At 44.2% G+C, this 19,806-nt stretch overlaps 3 pseudogenes; 1 reads left to right on the top strand and 2 right to left on the bottom strand.

Annotated features, from left to right (window-relative positions):
- Positions 1-3,592: 3,592 nt before the first annotated feature.
- LOC118714009 lies at positions 3,593-4,065 on the bottom strand (annotated as a pseudogene).
- Positions 4,066-6,378: 2,313 nt separating this feature from the next.
- On the bottom strand, positions 6,379-7,691 carry LOC118714001 (annotated as a pseudogene).
- Positions 7,692-15,858: 8,167 nt separating this feature from the next.
- Positions 15,859-17,671, top strand: LOC118714005 (annotated as a pseudogene).
- Positions 17,672-19,806: the final 2,135 nt, after the last annotated feature.

The following is a 19,806-nucleotide window of genomic DNA, read 5'->3' as shown; positions in this document are numbered from 1 at the left end:
CTGGGGACAGCCCGCAGGGTTCGTTCCCAGTCACATCCTGCTGGACACTGGAATGTGGTCCTATCTTGCAATAGCGATAACACAGAAGCAGAGCTCAGCGGTTAGTCTCTAAAGGTTATCTACAGTTTCTATCCCCGAAGCTACAGTCAGTGGGAATCAATCTCCTGTGGTTCTGGCCCCAGGCAAGGGAAAATTGCCTTAGCCTCCAGGTCTCCACCTGGAAGCTGAGGTAAGTACCCAGTGTTTTAATCAGATGCAAGAGCCAGACTTAGCAGGGTTAAAATTCAAACAGCAGTTTTTACCAAAGTATGGTTGCCACTACATTTCAGACTCCACTATTGAAACCACCTCTGGTGCGGAGAAATTCAAAGGTGGCAGGAGAGGGCAAGGCTATCTGCTCTCCTGCAATGAGATTACTTAAAGTTTTCTTTAAAAATTATAAAAGAATTCGCAGGGAAATTCTGATCTTGGCCAAGTTGGGTGCTAGTTATTACTTCAAAAAGCGAAAAAGAAAGAAAAAAATTTAAGACCTGTCTTTATCTTTTAAGCATGAAAAAATGTGTGGCCAGAATTGTGGCTGAAACTTCCCCCATAGCAAGGAGGACTTGGGAGATCCAGTCAGGAAGCCCACTCTCCAGTGTGCTAAGGAATGTGGTATTTTGCGTTTGAATGGCTATAAACTTCCTTCAAACTCCTGTGACAATATTTTTTTGGAAGTTGTCTTAATTATATAAATAAAAAAGTAAAGTTTAAATTTGCCTCATAAAAAATCTAGAGGACAGAATGGAAGCTCTTAATTGATTATGTCTTGTATTTTTCTTAGAAATGTAAAGTGTTATTAATCTAGGACATGCAAAATATATTTGAATATATATTTTAAAAGTTCAAAGTGCAAATTAAATGGGCAGAAATTATATAGTTAAAATGTATTTTCTTTAATGATTAGGAATTCCAAAATAAATTGCTTATTATTGGTCTAATTAAAAGAGAGGATTAAGCCGAAACCAGTTTGGCTCAGTGGATAGAGTGTCAGCCAGCGGATTGAAGGGTCCTGGGTTCTATTCAGGTCAAGGGCATGTACCGTGGTTTCGGACACACCCCCAGTAGAGGGCGTGCAAGAGGCAGCTGATCGATGACTCTCATCAATGTTTCTAACTCTCTATCTCTCTCCCTTCCTCTCTGTAAAAAATAAATAATATATATATAAAAAGAAAATAAATGCCAATATTTAAAAAAATAAAAATAAAAATAAAAAGAGGATTAATTCTGTGATCTCAACCAAAAATTTTCTATGCAAAAAACTAGTCTAAATCTAATTGATATCTTAAAATAATAATAAAAGGTATTATAATATTTAAATCATATATGGATATAGATATTTGTTTGATGGTTTTTTCCATGTTAAAATTTCAAGGCCTTAACAGAGATGATTCTTGGAATGCTCCAAGGGCCCAGAGTAATACAAGAAATTTATTCTCTCTTCTTATAGAAAAACTTTTTAAAACAGATCTAATATACTTGAAATTGCATGGAAAGCCTTATCAAATAAAAATTAATAGATATATTTTAAATGTTATGAAGGTTTTGGCCTCTTAAGAAGGGCAAAATGAAGTAACTAATTTTTTTTTCCAGTTTAAAACTGAATTGCCATGGCTTAGAGCAAAGAATATCCTTACATGGTATTATTCTACAATGTCATAACTTTTGATATTTCATAAATAGTATATACCAAACAAACTTAAAAATCTAACTTTTTGAATGTTTGGCAGCAATTTAAAAGCATATGAAAGGATTTAATCCCTTCCACTGGGTGGAAGGCCCTCTGGGAAGGCACTTGAGCATTCTATATTGGCCCTTCTTGCTCTTTTTGCCAAAGAAGGACCAACTTCTCACAATCCAATTACTCACGGCTGTTGCCTGAATTTTCAAATTATGCTGAGGTTGAAGCCTCATGGTGGCTGGTACCATGAATCTGTCTCTTGCCCACTGGAGTAAGCTGGACCTTCCCTGGAGAAGAAACCTGGGTTCCCCAAGATATCAATGCTACGGCTCCGCCAGCAGGCGAGGGGATCCCAAGGCAGGTATTGGGCATGAAGGCCATAGGGGCATAAGCTACCAAGGAGACAGAACTGAACCTCACATCCCCCTGCTTAACCCCTGTGGATGGCTGGTTAGCCAATGACGGGTAAGATTCCTCAAGGGAGGGACAACCTAAGACAGGCACAGTCGCAGAGGGGCCATCAGGAGAGAACTTGGGTCAACAGAGGTGGGGCACAGATCCTTACCCTCCCCCCCAACATTGCAGAGGCTTGAACCTTCACCCCTTCTGAGGGAGGTCTCTTGCCCTATGGCTGCTTCATGCTTCCCATGCCCAGCTCAGATCGGGACCCAGGCAACAGAGACTAGGCCGACAACAGCTGCCCTATATCTAAATCTAGTTTAATACCAAGAATGTTTAGAGCCTTTGAATTAATATTTACTGGGTAATCTAAAAATTATTGTTAGAATATTAAATTTTACAGTAAAATAGCAAGTTTTACAGTTTTCAGATTAATTTGGATTGGCTGATTGAAATAAGTAAATATTCAAGAAAATTTCATTGCACAAAAAGTTGTTTCTAAAGTATTAACTAAAATTTCTATTGGTAGTTCATTTCAAGGTAAAATTGCTTAACATGTAATGAACCTAAAAGCAGTCATATTTTTGTGCAAAAAATTAAAAATTTGAAGACTGCATTATAAAAATTTTCCAAAAGCCTCCTAATAATTAAATTAAAAAAAGAGGGATAGTGGAAAAATATTATGTAAGGAAACATATTCAGAAAATTTTTTCTTTAAAAAAACTAATTTTTATTTGTAAATACTAACAGCAGGATGAAAAATACACATGATGTCAGAATAAGCCAAAGGAAAATCATTTGGGTAAAAAATTAAAAGGATCCCAAGTAAAATTTATAGAAAAGATTCCATTATTAACTTTTGATTGAGAATATGTTTGTATATTTTCAGAAAACAACTTCAAGATCATGTAGATTCCTGCAACAGAGGAATTAGCAGAAATGCTCCAGCCATGAAGACAAGAGGAGAAACAGTCCAGACATGGAAGATGCTGATGACTCCTTGCCATGCCAGCAATCAGCAGATGTGCGTCGCTGAAGATTGCCCAGGGCCAAACCTGAGGTCAGACCTGCATGGCCACCATTTGTCCACCATCCGGATATCATTGCTGACATGGACTCAGAACTGTTGGACATTAAAATTTGGACTCAGAACTTTTGGACATTGAAATTTGGACTCAAAAAACTGTTGGACCTGGTTGGGCATCTCTCTGGCCCAGAGCCTTTGTCCTGCCTCCTGCAAACCTGGCCCCAGGCAGAACAGACCCTCCTCAGGAGTACTTTGGTCTCAGCATCAGCCTGGGTTTCTACCCCTGGTGTGGCTGAACTGAGTTTCACAAAAAAGCCCAGTCGATGCTGGCTGTGCTGAACCTCATTGCGAGTTTTTCATGCAGCAAGGAAGAGCACTCTGGGACCTTCCTCTTTCTCCTTCTCCTCATCTCCTTCTCTTCCTCCTCTGCTCCTCCCAGGCCTTGGTCACTTCTCCAGCTGCTCCAGCAGTGGGTTGCCTTCTGAGTTGGGATCTCAACGCTGTCAGTCCTGATGATGGAGGGGGGCGATGCTGATTGAGCATCAGGAGCTGCTGCCGCTCCTGCTTCAGCTCCTCCTTCTGGGTTTTCAGCTCTGCATTCATGAGCTCCACCTACTCAGATTCCCGCTGCAGACACTCCATCTGCTCCTTCTTGTTCTGGCATCGGGCTTCTGCCACTTTGTTCTTTTCCTGGTGCCTTTTCCTCCACTCCTCTTCCTTGTCTAGCTCACTTTTCACAGATTTCTCGCGAAGTTTCACCTCCAGGAAGTGCAAGGGAGTGATCCTGACCCCAATGTTGTGGATGTCAGTGTATTTCAGCCCCTCTGCAGTCAGGGCCGAGCTGGGGAGTCCGGTTAGGGGGCGAGCTGTGCAGAGAGCCCACAGTCATGGAAAGGTCTAGGATCTACCCAGGCATCATAGCAGAAGGAGTGGCAGTTCAGCCCTGCAGGAGCCACTGGGGGAGGCTGCAACCCTAGGGTTTGGGCCAGGCTGCAGGCACCGTGCCCACTCAGGAGCCACAGTGGCACCAGCCCTGTCCTGCAGTGTCCACCACTGCCAGGGCCTCCTGTCGCAGCTGCCAAGCATTCCTCCTGCAGGCTGTGGCCTGGGTCTCCCTCTTTGAGGTGATCTATCCCAGAGCTCTGGCCTGCTTGCCTGCCTCATCGCCCCTAATCACTCACCTGCCTGCCCAATCACCACTAACTGCTGGCCTGCCTACTTGATTGCCCCTAACCACTCCCCTGCCTACCTGATTTCCCCTAACCCTTTGTCTGCCTACCTCATCACCCCTAACCACTCATCTGCCTGCCTGATCCCCCTAACCGCTTGCTGGGGTGTGGGGTCAGCCCTGGAGGGACCATGGGAGGTCTGGTCATTATGCCCCTGGGCTTTTATTATATAGGATTTATGCTATTTATAAATGTATAATATGATACCTGTCACTATTTGGAATTTTTGCATAACCCAATCATTTTAAACAACTTAATGTTTTGGACATTTTAATTAAAATATATTTAATAAGGACAGATAAAAGATAAGTACAAGTAATTAAGTTGATTCTCACTAACACAGTAAGTGACTATTGTTGGCCAATGTTTGGAATTGGAGATTCAGTTTACATAAAACAATGTTTATGTATTAAGAGAGTTTATAAATCTGTGGAGACTGAAACACAGGTAAATAGATACTTATTGTATAATGTAATATATTAAAAAATTAGTTCAATTATCAGGGGAAAAAACAAAACAAAAAACTGTTGAACATTGAATCTGGGATTCAAAAACTGTTGGCCCAGAAAGAAACGTACTGCAGACTGATTTTATTTTGTTGTGGGCAACCCGCGAGTGACGACCATCAGTCAGCCAAATTGGAATTTAGGAAGCCTTTATTATGAACTCGAGTCTGGGCTCATGTCTCAACTGACACAGCAGCGCCCAATGAGAGCCCCGACCCACTCTAAGCATGCTTTTATCCCCGTCTTAGGGATGCCTGGCAGTTATAAGTTATAGAAAAATTCCACTAGTACAGTAACATTTAAAGTTTATACAACACCTGGGGTGGGGGTTTAATTTCAACTTCAGCAGTCTCTGTTTGACCTGGTTTGGTCTGTTTGTTCTGCCCTGCAGCTACTGGAAACAGGAGGTGCCTGCCTGGGGATTGAGCCTTGCAACAGAACTATTTTATGGCTAACAGTTATGCTTAGCTAAAGCATATCAAGCTACATTCTTTGTTGTGGGTCTGGTTGCTCGTTCCTTCCCTGGCCTGGAGCCCTGCCTCAACTGGGTCTTGCCTGCCACAACAATTTGACTCTCAGCATAGCTATTGTTGCTTGTTTAATTTTTTGTTTATTTCTAGTCTCCATATGCAAAAATTTTAAGGAAAGAAAACGGGGGATATGCTGGAAAACAAATCAGTTTCACTAAAAAAGAGATGTTGACAGGAAGGCTGGTCAACAACCTTAATTGCTCCAACCTTTAGTTGAGATACTGTTAGCTGAAGCATAATCTACCTTGTTTGTCCTGTGAAAGTTTCTGTTATTCTCTGCCTCAGGGCTCCATGTAAATGTCTGTTTATTTTGCCTAAGATGTTTTCCCCAAAGCCTCAATAAAAGGGGATGGCAGGGCCAAAGCAGGAGTAGTTCTCCCACTAGAGTTGGACTACCGCCTGGCCCCTCATATCGCCAAGTTGAATTTCTTCAAGTCTTTTTTCATTTGTGGGCTGCCCTTCTCCAGAACCCGAACCCTGAATTGGAACTCTTTCTACGCGGGCCGTGAAAGAGAGTCCTATAGTAGGACCCTGTGTTCAGGCTGGGCCCATGTCAGGGGGGTGGGCTGGGACAGTGCTCTGCTGTTGTGGTGGAGGGGGCCAGGCCAGGTGCTGCTCTGCTGGTCAGGGGGCAGGGAGGTGGTAGGCTGGGTGCTGCTCGGCTGGTTAGGGGGTGAGGCGTACGGGCTAGGTGGCGCTCGGATGCTGGGGGGGGGGCAATGGGTGCTGCTTGGCTGGTGGGGGGCAGGCTGGGTGCTGCTCGGCTGGTGATGAGGGCATGGAGAGGGAGCGGCTGGCCATTTGCTCTGCCTGGAAGAGGCTGGCAGGTCGGTGCTCCGTCAGCTGGAAGGTACACTCTCTCAGGGGCTTCATAGTTTAAAAAGCTACAATTACAGGATGTAACTCGATAAAAAACAATGCTGTAAACGGGACTGCCTGGTTTGGACCATATACATTTCTGCACAGTCTACATGGACACAAAATAATCTTCTTCTTGGTTCCATTTAATTGTTTCTGTAAGTTGCTCTCTATTCCAATATACCCAGCGGGGAAGTAAGAGGCAGCAGCAGCCAGAGGTTGCTCCAAGCATGCAGGAGATGGGCCAGACCCAGCTCTACTGAAAACTCAGCCACCTCTGACATTTGGTCCTAACAAGGCGCAGTAGCAAAAGCAGACAAGACTACTGCAAATAAAAATGTTTCCAACACCAGTTCTATTAATGGTGCTCCATGAAGTACAAAAATTACATGAAAGACAAAACAAGGCTTAAGAAAGCAGATGCAGCATTTCAAAAATCTGGCTACCTTGTATAATAATGAACTTCTTTTAGTGGATACATTTGTTTTCATCTCTAAATATAATACTAGATCGATGCAGTTACAAAAACAGAACAGATGCACAACCACATCAAGTGTGTTTCCAATACTGAGGCGTTCCCCGAGAGGGATGACAGAATGAAGATGCTCAGGATGATTGAGGATACGCATAAGAGGTGGGTGTACAGTAGTCTCTTGATAAAAAATACGGTAACATTTTTCATGGTGTTTTCTTGAGTGGCTGGCTGACTCTCCTGCTTGCAGATGGAAAATCTCCTCCTTGGATGGTAATTTGTAAAATAGGTGTAAAACTGCCATTCTTGGGAGCATTATCTCAACACATTGAGATTCTGCTTCCTGGCAATATGGACAGCTTGGCTCAGATAAAATCACAGAAATTCTTTGCAGGTTTGAATGTTTCTCCAGTTAACACAAGGAAGAACCACACAGATGCAAACTCTAAGGACTTGGAAAACAGAACAGTGTTTCCACATCCTCACCAGCATCTGACTTTTCGGAAACAAGGGTGTGAAACGAAAAAATTTTGCCTCAAAAATGGTTCTTATGTCTGTAGCCATGCACAGACACATCATCTATAATACATGACTGCATTGCACAGCATCACAGAATCAAAGTGGGGCAAGAAGGGGATGGAGAGGATCTCCCTCAGATTTTGGAAACACAGTTGTGCTTAGCATTGCCCGGGGAGAAGTGCTCAGTGGTGAATGTAGCCCTGTGGACCTTGAGAAAGAAGATACCCACCAGGAAGGGCTCCTGGCTGCTGACTGGACTCAACTTTAAAAACAAAGTACTCTTCCTGACAGTGAGCCAGCCTTTATAAAGGAGACCCTAGAACCATTTTCAGCCAAAAGCACTGAAGCTTTCCCCATCCACTCAGACCTATATTCCCATCAGCTTCTTCACTGACCAAGCAGAGCAGCTCCATCTGACCAACCAGGACCATGTCTTCTGGACCAATCAAACTGTGAGGACTTGATGTCCTCATGAGGGACTGGGGTGGAGAGGCCTCTCTCTGTCAGCTCCCCTCAGGCTCCAGAGCGCACTTTCCCTCTCCACCGAGAGGTACAGGTTTCCCTGGCTGGAGCTGCACTGAGTACCAAGTGTAGCGGAGCAGTCTGCTTGGCAGGGGGTCTCCTCTCCCGGTCACCTGGCAGGTATGCAGCTTCAGTACTGAACTGACCCCAGCCTTGCTGTGTTACAGTTGAGCTGTTTGCACTGAATAAAGTTTTCTCCTTCACTGCACCCCAAATTAGGGATTCCTGTTGGTGTTAAATCGGTACTAACGCCCAGTGGTTGACACCATCCCTCTTTGTTAAGAGACAGGGTAAGCTGCCACAGAGAGAGTCCACGTGATGATGGTTTATGCGAAGTATGATTAACGTCTCATGTCACAGTCAGAGGAGGCAGTCAGACTGATCAGAGCACTCTGTTCTCCTAGGACAGACCCAGGTGGTGGCAGTGTTGCTCTTTCCAGCCCATTGTCACACCCAGCGGACTGTGGCCTTTCCCAGGCAGCCTCCACATGAGAGGTGGGGAGGAGGGTTGGGGGTGACATCCAGCAGTCTGCACACCATCCTTGAGAGACTGTGAGACTGCCCGCAGTGTGACTGAAAAGCCCCCCATCCCTGCTGACTCCTCGGAGGTCACCCAGAGCCCCCTCCATGGGATGCGGTTTCCTCAGGAGGAGGCAGAGCGGGGGCCGGGCTTCCTGGAGAAACTGCCCAGAGAGAAGGCCGGAGCTGAGTGTCCTGTGTGCAGACACCTCCGGACCTTTTGAGAGACCCGTTCTCAGAAAGCAGCACCCCTGTGCCCAGAAGCCACCCACGGGAGCCCCCTTCCAGCCTGAGGCTCAGCTGCTGACCTGCCTCCCCCGCAAGGTGAGTGAGGCAGAGGCGGCTCCAGAGTCACCTAGAAGTTTCTTATGCTTTTGTAAAGGGGGGGAGGGGGGAGAGGAGGAGAGACTCCCCCTGCACATCGAAGCCCCCCAGCTGACCTGCCAGTGTCTGTGTTTGATGACAGTCTGTGACGGGCAGGCCTCTGAGGAGGCACCTCAGCAGTGAGCTCGGGGTCAGCGGTTACGAAGTCTTGCTGCTATGATTTCTAGTGAAATAGCCCAAGGCACTTTCTGAGTTTCCCCTCAGAATGTTCATTCCTAACCCCTCCACTCGTCAAGGAAAATGTAAAACTGGGGAATTTCTTTTAAAAGATCATAGGATGGACCTAGGGAAGACAGAGACCAAATGAAAGAGGTGACGTTTTATTGTGAAAAATTTAACTCACACACAGCAAACCCAGCCACAATGATCTGGCCGGTATTCCTCCCCCCTCACCTCCTGACTTCCTTCAGGGTTATCTGAATAAATCTCAGCATTAAGTCATTTTATCTGTGTATTTCAATAAATGTCTCTGAAAGAGAAGACATCTTTACAAAAGACATAACTGTAATACACTTTAAAAATCTGTAACAGTCACTTAATATCCTGTGTGTTTACTTTTCTCCGGTTTTCCCCTCTGCCACCCTCCTTTCTTTTGTGATTGATTTGTGTACATCAGGATCCAAACAAGGTGTGCTTGTTGCATTTGGTTGCTATGTCTCTTAAATTTCTTTTAATCTATAGGTTCCCACTTTGTGTTTTTCTCTTTACTCCGTAAGTGTCCCGAGGTCTGGATCTGCTGGCTTCATCCCAGTGGTGTCACTTACCACCTCCTCACCCTGCAGTTCCTGATGCCAGCTGCCAGACCTGGCGTGGTCCCAGGCAGGTAAAGCTGACTTTAAAGGCTCATGTTCATTCAGCAGGCGGCCAGCATGCCTGCTTCTCTCTCTGATGTTAACAACATTGATGATCATCTGCTTAGTCCATTATTTCAAAAAGGTTTTCAAAACGCAATAGGTTTTCTTCTTTGTTGACTAGCTAGAATACTTCTGGAGACAAAATGTTTCCTCCTCAGCTATTATGGTTGCTCCAGAAAACAGCTCCTATAAGAAAAAAGACAAATGCTAGACTCTTCCCCTTTGCTTAACCATTTTTCAGAATGAAGAACTGTTTTCTTATAAGCTTCCTAAGGGACTGAGAGTTTTTAAAATTTGCTAGTGCTTTGTGGTTTATGGACTCATGAATGTTTGCTTGTGCAATGAGGTTCAGTCTCCCATAGTTATTCTTATTGATGCGCAAGATCCCACATCAGCTACTGAGTCTTTTTGCTGTGACTCCAGTAGTATTTAGTAGCTTTTTGATATAAATAAATGTCCAGAATTATCTTGTACATTCTTTTTAAAAATTTTTTAAAAATATATTTGATTGATTTTTTTACAGAGGAAGAGAGAGGGATAGAGAGTTAGATAGAGAGTTGATGAGAGAGAATCATCCATCAGCTGCCTCTTGCACACCCCTCACTGGGGATGTGCCCGCAATCAAGGCACATGCCCTTGACCAGAACCAAACCTAGGACCTTTCAGTCTGCAGGCCGACGCTCTACCAATGAGCCAAACCAGTTTTAGCTCTTGCACATTCTTTCTCTAGAACTAGAATTAGTAATTTCTGAAAAATGCCAACTTTCTTTTAGTGGCAAATGGTATTTAGAGAATACAACCAGGGCAGTTCAAACAATTTTTAGAAAAATATCTCTTTAATCTAAAAAAGAGGTATAAGCATTGCAAAGATCATTTCAATTCAGGTACAAAATGAAAAAGTTAAATAAGAATGGTCCGGAATAACACTGTCCCATCGAACTTCCAGCAATAATAGGAATTCCCATATCTGAGTTATCCAAAACGGTAGCCACGTGTGGCTATTGAGACTATGAATGTGGCCTATTCAAAGGAGGAAATGGTATTTTAAATTTAATCTTAGGACTTCCAGTCAAAATAGTTGAATAGGCAGACGCTGTGCTCACCTCCTCCCATAACCACATTAAAAAGACAACTAAATTATAGAACAACCATCCTTGGGAACCACCTGAAGACTGGCTGAACAGACCTCCCACCACTGAGGACATAAAGAAGACACACATTGAGACTGGTAGAGAGGTGAAGATTCCAAATGTGCCGCCCCACACCTCTGTGTGGCGTGTAAAAATCAGGAGAGACACCTTGGCTCCAGAGGTACCCCTGAAAAGTGAGGGTCCAGCCCCAAATGAACCCCCTGTCCAAAGCACCAGTGCTGGGAAGAGGAGCCCCTACAGCCTATGGCTGTAAAATGAGTGGGAACTCTCTCCAGGGAAGAAGGAGGCTGCTGCGGATTCCGGAGAGTGGCTTACTCAGAAACACTCTCCCTAAGCTCCAGTGAAGGGCCAGCAGCCTGGAAAATTCCAAGGACATACATCGAGGAACTGGATGGTCTGGATTCGGGTGAGAGCGGGAAGAACAGCTCTCTCAAACAGAATTGCTGGCATTGCTTCCTTGTTGAGCTCCCTCCCCTGTGTGCAATCCCCTCCACCTCCCAGCAGGGGCAGAAGGTCACCAAATCTGAGTCTCTGCGTCTCTATTAACCCATTAACAATGTTCACCCCACCCAGGTGGTAACTGAGACCCCTCCCCACCAAACTCACTAATCCCACCCAGCCTATTTCACACAAACAGCCGCCTTGGCCCACAAACATTTTCTAGAATATTTCAAAGGTCCAAGTGCTCAAACTAGCAGCAGCTGGCCACAGTATGTTCTGGTCCTCTTACTAAGAAGCCCCAAGCACAGAATTAGTGGTAACTGACCTAATTAACAGCATAGCCCTCCCAGGACCTCCAAGATCAGGACAGGCAGCTACAAAAACGCAGACCATTTTCTAGTTTTACCAGGTGCCCTCAACCAGGCTCAGGCAGCAGCTGAACTTGGCCTCTACCATAGCCCTTCCAAGAGGCCCCAGATTGAACATATCTTGTGTCCAGCTTCAGACCACACCACACCATCCAATTAGTTCCACAAATGACACACCCAAGAAATGACTCAGCAGGTAACACAGCCTCACTAGAGCAAATCTTGCTCAGTCAAAGCCCCCACACAGCAGGTCATTCACTATAGGTCAGATCTGGCATCCAGGCTGGAAGGAGAAATGTGCACAGCAGGGAGTAGAATCTCAGAGGTAGACTGAGCTCCACCAAATCCACAGCCCTTGGGGTCAGTGTAGCCCTAGAATGTGGAAGGGAGTCCACAGGGCTGCTAGCAGAAGGGGAATCTAGATCTAAGGCCATGGGAGACTGTGCCAAGAAAGGCAGCCTAAAGTTCTATACAAGCTGTGCAGTGGGAGGGGAGAAAGATGTGAATCAGTGCAGTTCCTTTATTTTTCTCACTTCCTTGTTTTTGCTTGCTAAGCCCAGTACATAGGATCTTTTAATTAAAAACACTGACCTAGACTGCAGAGGAAGGTGGTTTTTGTGGAAACTGGGGATCAGAATAAGGAGAGATGAGCAAGAAACCAGCTCTGGATCAGCCCATCCCTCCAACCCAATATTAAGTGCGGCGGGAAAAGAAAAGTCTAAACACTGGGTTGAGAGGCCATTTGGTCCCAAAAACGAATACAGAAACACTGCCACCCAGGGGTTGTATCAGAAATTGACTTGTGTAAATACAACTGAAGGCAGGCAAAGAGACAAAGTAAGCAGGGAGATCCCACCTGCTTGAAAACAAGGTTGTGGATTATGACACAGAGGCATGTTGGATCGCAGGAACTTCAATACTGTGCTGACTACCTGACAAGAAACAGATGTACCAGGAAGAATAGCAGAGAGAGGTCTTAAACCAGCCCCTATGGGTCACTGAAGCTCCAGTGAAGTGAACGACCTTCACTAACTCACTTTTTTATGTTTTTAACTTAAGAAACTAATTTTTTTTCTCAATTTATTTTACTTTTTATTATTATATTTTAATTTTATTATTATTGCTATTATTTTACCTTCTTAAAAAGTGATATTTTTTCTATATTTTATATTTGGATTAGTGTTCTACATTCTATTTTTATTTTTGTATTATTTTACTCTATCTTAATTTTTTCTTTATACCAACACTCTCTTCCTCACTTTTCCTTTTTTTTCATCCTGTTTCTCTTTATTCCTGATTTAGTTTTTTCCTATCCTTTCTTTTGACTTCCAGTTAAAAATTGATCTTATTCATATATCTAATTTCCTCTCCCCTGCTCCAAGTCCAGGCACACTTCTCTCTTCTCTTTCTTCACTAGCCAATATTTTTTTCTTTTTCATTTTTCTTTCTGTCTTGTTGTTTGTTTGATTGTTATTCTGTTTTCCCCCCAGGATTAGTTGTTGTTTTCATTCCTTTCTTAGTGTTTGTTATTTGCATTTTTGGGGGCTAGTTGTTGGTTTTTTAGAATTTTTCCTCTCTTCATATACATATATTTTTTCCCTTCTTTTTTCTCCTCTTTTATTTCTCTCTTAAATTTTTTCCTTTTCTCGATATCATTTTTGTACTCTTTTCTCTCCCCTAATTTTCTTTTCTCTTCTGGTCACATTTATTAGGGGTTACTGGTATTGTGAATACATTTGTGTTTGGTGCCCTGTGTATTGTGTCTTGTCGTGTTGCATTTTGTGCCTTTAAGGCAATACAAGAGAGAGAGAGCTACATGTCCAGACACCCTAAGAGGAGCAAACATGGGGAGACAAAGAAACAGCCCCCATATGAAAGAAAAGGAGGAATAACCAGAAAAAAGTAAGCAAAATGGATGTAAGTAATTTGTCAGAGAAAGAATTCAAAACAACGGTCATAAGTACAGTGAAAAGGATGGAAGACAAATACAACAATTTGTGTAAGAATCAAGAGGAAATAAAGAGAACCAAGAAGAAATAAAGAATGACATCACTGCAATAAAGAACACAATAGAAAACATCAACAATAGACTAGAAGAAGCAGAGGGACGCATCAGTGAGATAAAAAAAAAAAAGATGGGGGAAAATACCCAAGCAGAGCAGAAACTGGGGGGAAAAAAATCCATAAAAGACAGGTGGAGAGCCTAAGGGAACTTTGGGACAACATGAAACAAAACAACACTTACATAATAGGGGGGCAAGGAATAGAAAACCTGTTTGAAGAAATAATGACAGAAAAACTTACACAAGTCCAAGAAGCTCACTGAGTCCCAAACAAGATGAACCCAAAAGACTGACACCAAGATACATTATAATTAAATTGGCAAACACAATGACAAAGTAAGAATCTTAAAGGCTGCCAGAGAGACAGAAAGTTATTTACAAGGGATCTCCCATCAGATTATCAACTGATTTCTCAATAGCAACACATCAGGTCAGAAGGGAATGGAATGAATTATACAAAGTGATGCAAAGGAAGGGTCTGAATCCAAGAATACTGTACCCAGCAAGGCTATCAATCAAAATTGAGGGTGAAATCAGGAACTTCACAGACAAAAAAGGACTAAGGGAGTTTATTACCACCAAACCAGTAATGCAAGAAATGCTAAAGGGTGCTAGAGGTTAAGTCCAGCAGGTCAAAATAGAAGTGAGAAGTCCTCAAAATGTTGAATGGACATATTCAGCAGGGCTGAAAATCTGCATGTTATTACCTGCTGCTGGAACAACTGAAGCCATTTCCCCTTACCTGATAATCTTTTACTGTTTACCAAACCTTACCTTTAATATGCATATTTGCTGTGCTAAAGGGAAAAATGTGTGAATAAAAAGCCGTAGGCCAAGAGATTCAGAGAGTTTAGTCACTAGAGCTAAGCTTCCCCCAAAATGCCTTCAAAATTTATATTTCTTGTCTAGTTTATTCATTTATATGCAGCCATTTCTCCATATTCCTGAACCCCTGCAGCCAAAAGTAACTATTAGTAATAACTTTAAATGTAAATGGATTAAGTACCCCTAACAAAAGACACAGGGTAACTGAATGGATAAAAAAAAAAACAAGACCCATATATCTGCTGTCTATAGGAGACCCACCTCAGAACAAAGGACTCACACAGACTGATGGTGAATAGATGCAAAAAGGTTTTTCAGGTGAATGGAAAACCAGGCCTGCAGGGGAGGGCAGCTAGAATCAACCAGGCTGGCAGGAGAGGGCAGTTGGGAGTGACAAGATTGACAAGGGAGGGCAGTTAAGAGAGACGAGGCTGGCAGAGGAGGGCAGTTGGGACCATCAACCTGGCAGGGAAGGGCTATTGGGGGTGTGGTAAGGCTGGCAGGGGAGGGCAGTTGGAGGTGACCAGGCTTGCAGGGGAGGGCAGTTGGGGGCCATCAGGCCTGAAGGGGAGGGCAATAGAGAGTGACTAAGTCAGCAGTAAAGGGCAGTTAGGGGCAATCAGGTAGGCAGGCAGGCTAGTGGTTAGGATCCAGCACTCCAGATTGTGAGAGGAATGTCCAACTGTCAGTTTAGTTCTGATCTGCAGGATTGGGCCTAAACTGGCAGTCAGACATTCTTCAAGGGGTCCCAGATTGGAGAGGGTGCAGGGTGAGCTGAGGGACAACACCTTCCCCCAATGCACGAATATCATTCACTGGGCCTGCTATCTAGAGATCAACATAATTTGATGAATAAAAATAGATTCAGAGACAAATGACAGAGGAGGTGGAGGGGGGGGTGGTTAGATAGCAACCAAAGGACTGTATGCATGCATATTGTCATAACCAATGGATATAAAGACGGGCAGTGGGGGCTTGCCTGGGGTGGGAATGGCTGGGGGGACAATCAGGGGAATAGGAGACATATGTAAAACTTTAGACTAGGGGTGTCAAACTCAATCAGAGAAGGGGCCAAAATCTAAAATCCAGCCTAAATCGCGGGCCGAATGGTTTACTGAACAGTCATAAACTGTCATTGTGATGGAAACGCAGCGGAGTGCAGTGATGACAGCGCCGTGCGGGCCACATTGCAAGGCCTGGTGGGACGGATTTGGCCCGAGGGCCTTGTGTTTGACACATGTGCTTTAGACAATTAAAAATAAATTAATTAATTAACAGAAAATCTTTTTTGAAAAATAATAACTGAAAATTTCCCTAACCTAGCAAAGGAAATAGACTTACCATTCCAGGAAGCACTGAGAGTGCCAAACAGTATGAACCCAAAGAGGCCCACACCATGACACATCATAATTAAAATACCAAAGGTTAAAGACAAAGAGAATGTTGAAAATAGCAAGAAAAAATCTCGGGCCACCGCCTCCGCCTCCGCCTCCGCCGCCGCCACGCCCGGCTCAGCTCCCTGCGGCCCGGCTCGACCTGGCCCGGCCCTCCCGGGCTCAGCGGCCACGGGGTCATGGCTCCTGATGGAAATTATATGACATAATACAATATTTGGGTAACATCTTCCTGAAAGATCTTCGAGGACTACAGAAGACAAAAACACTAATGCATTTGAGAAAGTGGTAAAGTTGGGGGGAGGGGGAAAAAAACCCTGCTTTCCGGATTTGCATCGTGGCTGGATGCTAAGATGTCGGTAGACATGAATAGCCAGGGGTCTGACAGCAAAGAGAACTATGACCCCAGTTGTGACGAGGAGGAGGAGGACGAGGACCCTGAGAACATAGAGGACTATTATGTGGGCATCGCCAGCGACGTGGAGCAGCAGGGGGCCGACACCTTCGACCCTGAGGAGTGCCAGTTCACCTGCTTGACCTACAAGGAGTCTGAGGGTGCCCTCAACGAGCACATGACCAGCCTGGCCTCTGTCCTCAAGGTGTCTCATTCAGTTGCTAAACTTATATTAGTTAATTTCCACTGGCAAGTTGCAGAGATATTGGACAGGTACAAGTCCAATTCTGCTCAGCTGCTCGTCAAGGCTTGAGTCCAGCCCAGTCCATCGAAACATGTTCCCGCAGCCCGCCCCCCTCACCACTGCACCATGTGCATGCAGTTCGTGTGGAAGGAGAACCTGCTCTCACTGGCCTGTCAGCACCAGTTTTGCCGCAGCTGCTGGGAGCAGCACTGCTCCATGCTTGTCAAAGACGGCGTGGGTGTGGGAGTCTCTTGCATGGCTCAGGACTGCCCACTTTGAACACCAGAGGACTTTGTGTTCCCATCACTGCCCACCGTACAGCTCAGAGACAAATACAGGTGCTACCTCTTCAGGGACCATGTGGAGGGTCATTACCAGCTCCAGCTGTGCCCCGGTGCAAACTACCCCATGGTCATCCAGGTACAAGAGCCCTGAGCTCGCCGCATGCAGCGCAGCTGGTGCAGCGAGGTCTTCTGTTTCAAGTGTCGTCAGATGTATTACGCCCCCACAGACTGCGCCACCATCCAGAAATGGCTCACAAAGTGTGCGGATGACTCGAAGACCGCCAACTACATTAGCGCTCACACTAAAGACTGTCCCAAGTGCAACATCTGCATGGAGAAGAATGGAGGCTGCAATCACATGCAATGCTCCAAGTGCAAACACAACTTCTGCTGGATGTGCCTAGGCGACTGGAAGACCCACGGCAGCGAGTACTATGAGTGCAGCCGGTACAAGGAGAACCCCGACCTCGTCAACCAGAGCCAGCAGGCGCAGGCCAGGGAGGCCCTCAAGAAGTACTTGTTCTACTTCAAGAGGTGGGAAAACCACAGAGCTTGCAGCTGGAGGCGCAGACGTACTAGAGGATTCATGAGAAGATCCAGGAACGTGTCATGAACAACCTGGGGACGTGGATCGACTGGCAGTACCTGCAGGACGCTGCCAAGCTCTTGGCCATGTGTCGCTACACCCTCAGTACACGCACCCATATGCCTACTACATGGAAGAAGCTGTTTGAATACCAGCAGGAGCAACTGGAGGCTGAGATCGAAAACCTGTCGTGGAAAGTGGAGCACGCGGACAGCTATGACAGGGGGACTTAGAAAACCAGATGCACATAGCAGAGCAGCGCAGGCGGACCCTGCTGAAGGACTTCCACGACACCCTGGCTGGCCTCGCGAGCTGCAGTGGGAGAGGCGCCGGAGGCCTCGGCGGCTGTTCTGCATGACCACGGCTCTGCCTTCCCACCAGGCCCGGCCAGCCCTCCTGAAAGCCCGGCACACACCTCATTCCCGCTCCTGCTCACCGTGCTCTTTGTTTCTGCTGCGTAGAGACCCTGTTGGATTGGCCTCTTCAGGATTTGAAATTCCCCCTGCATGGTTTTTGGGAGGGAGGGAACTTTTTTTTTTAATGACTATTAATAGTATTAACTCATTACAACTTACTTAATTTTTAAAGATTGGGCAATTGTACAAAAAAAACAAAACAAACAGAAAGGAAGCCAACCATAGAATTACACAGAACCTTTAAAAATAAATTGGCGTTGGAGTGTTTGCCCTCAAAAGAGAGAGAGAGAGAGAGAGAGAGAGAGAGAGAGAGAGAGAGAGAGAGAGAGAGAGAGAGAGACAGTTAGTTACCTACAAGAAATATCCCTTAAGACTGACTGTCAGTTGATTTCTTAATAGAAACTTTGCAGACCAGAAGGGATGGGCATGAAGTATTCAAAGTGATGAATAGTAAGGACCTACAACCAAGATTACTCTACCCAGCAAGACTATCATTTGAAACTGAAGGAGATATAAAGACTTTTCCAGGCAAGAAAAAGCTGAAGAACTTCATCACCACCACACTTTTACAAGAATGTTAAAGGGCTGTCCTTATGAGGAAGAAAAACAAAAACAGAAGAGGAGGATAATAAAGAGCAAAACTATCAATATGAGTATGAAAAATATGGCAAAGAAAACAATTCTTACTGACAAAGGCAAACACATAATAAAAGCAGCAGATAACCAACACTAAAACTAGTAGAAATATTAAAAGGCAAAAGTACAAAGATCATGTATAATTACAACAGGAAGTCAAGGGATATACACAAACACACAAAAGAAGTAAAAAAGAAGAAAAACAAACTTGGAGCAGTTGAGTAAAAATGTAATGATTTTATTTATTTATTTATTTATTTTAAGCACCTTCTTTTATTTTATTTTACTTTTTATTTTTATTTGCATTGATATATATATATATATATATATATATATATATATATATATATAATTGATTTTTTGTGCCCCTCCCTCCATCCTTACCTACCCTCCCTCCCCAGAGTTTTATGTCCATTGGTTGTACTTATATGCATGTATACAAGTCCTTCGGTTGATCTCTTATCTCCCCCAGATCTCCCTCCCCTCCCCACTGTAATTTGACACTCTGCTTGTTGCTTTACTGTCTCTATATCTATCTTTTGGTTCATAAGTTTATAATTTTCTTTATTATCCACAAATGAGTGGGGTCATGTGGTGTTTCTCTTTCATTGATTGGCTTATTTCACTCAGCATGATGTTCTCCAATTCCATCCAGGTTGCTGCAAATGATGAGAATTCCTTCTTTTTTATGGCAGCATAGTATTCCATTGTGTAGATGTACCATAGTTTTTTGATCCAATCATCTGTTCATGGGCACCTAGGCTGTTTCCAAATTCTGGCTATTGTAGATTGTGCTGCTATGAACATAGGGGTGCATATATCCTTTCTGATTGGTGTTTCTAGTTTCTTGGGATGTATTCCTAGGAGTGGGATTACTGGGTCAAATGGGAGTTCCATTTTCAGTTTTTTGAGGAAGCTCCATACTGTTCTTCACAGTGGTTGCACCAGTCTGCATTCCCACCAGCAGTGCTCCAGGGTTCCTTTTTCTCCACAACCTTGCCAACACTTGTCATTTGTTGATTTGTTGATGTTGGCCATCCTGACAGGTGTGAGATGGTACTGCATTGTTGTTTTGATTTGCATCTCTCAGATAATTAGTGACTTTGAGCATGTTTTCATGTGCCTTTTGGCCTTCCTTGTGTATTCTTTTGAAAATATTCTATTTGGGTCCATTGCCCATTTCTTAATTGGATCATTCATCTTCCTTTTATTTAGTTGTACAAGCTGTCTGTAGATGTTGGAGATTAAACCTTTATCAGTGGTATTATTTGCAAATATGTTCTCCCACACCGTGGGCTTTCTTGTTGTTTTGTTGATGGTTTCTTTTGCTGTAAAAAAGCTTTTTATTTTGATGTAGTCCCATTTGTTTATTTTCTCTTTAGCTTCCATTGCCCTAGGGGCAGTATCAGTGAAGAAGTTCTTTTGGCATATGTCTGAGATTTTGCTGCCTGTGGATGCCACTAGT

Source organism: Pipistrellus kuhlii, unplaced genomic scaffold (assembly GCF_014108245.1).
Source record: "Pipistrellus kuhlii isolate mPipKuh1 unplaced genomic scaffold, mPipKuh1.p scaffold_m20_p_93, whole genome shotgun sequence".
Classification (NCBI taxonomy): domain Eukaryota; kingdom Metazoa; phylum Chordata; class Mammalia; order Chiroptera; family Vespertilionidae; genus Pipistrellus; species Pipistrellus kuhlii.
The sequence above is the reverse complement of the archived record's forward strand: the minus strand, read 5'-3'. Positions and strand labels throughout refer to the sequence as shown.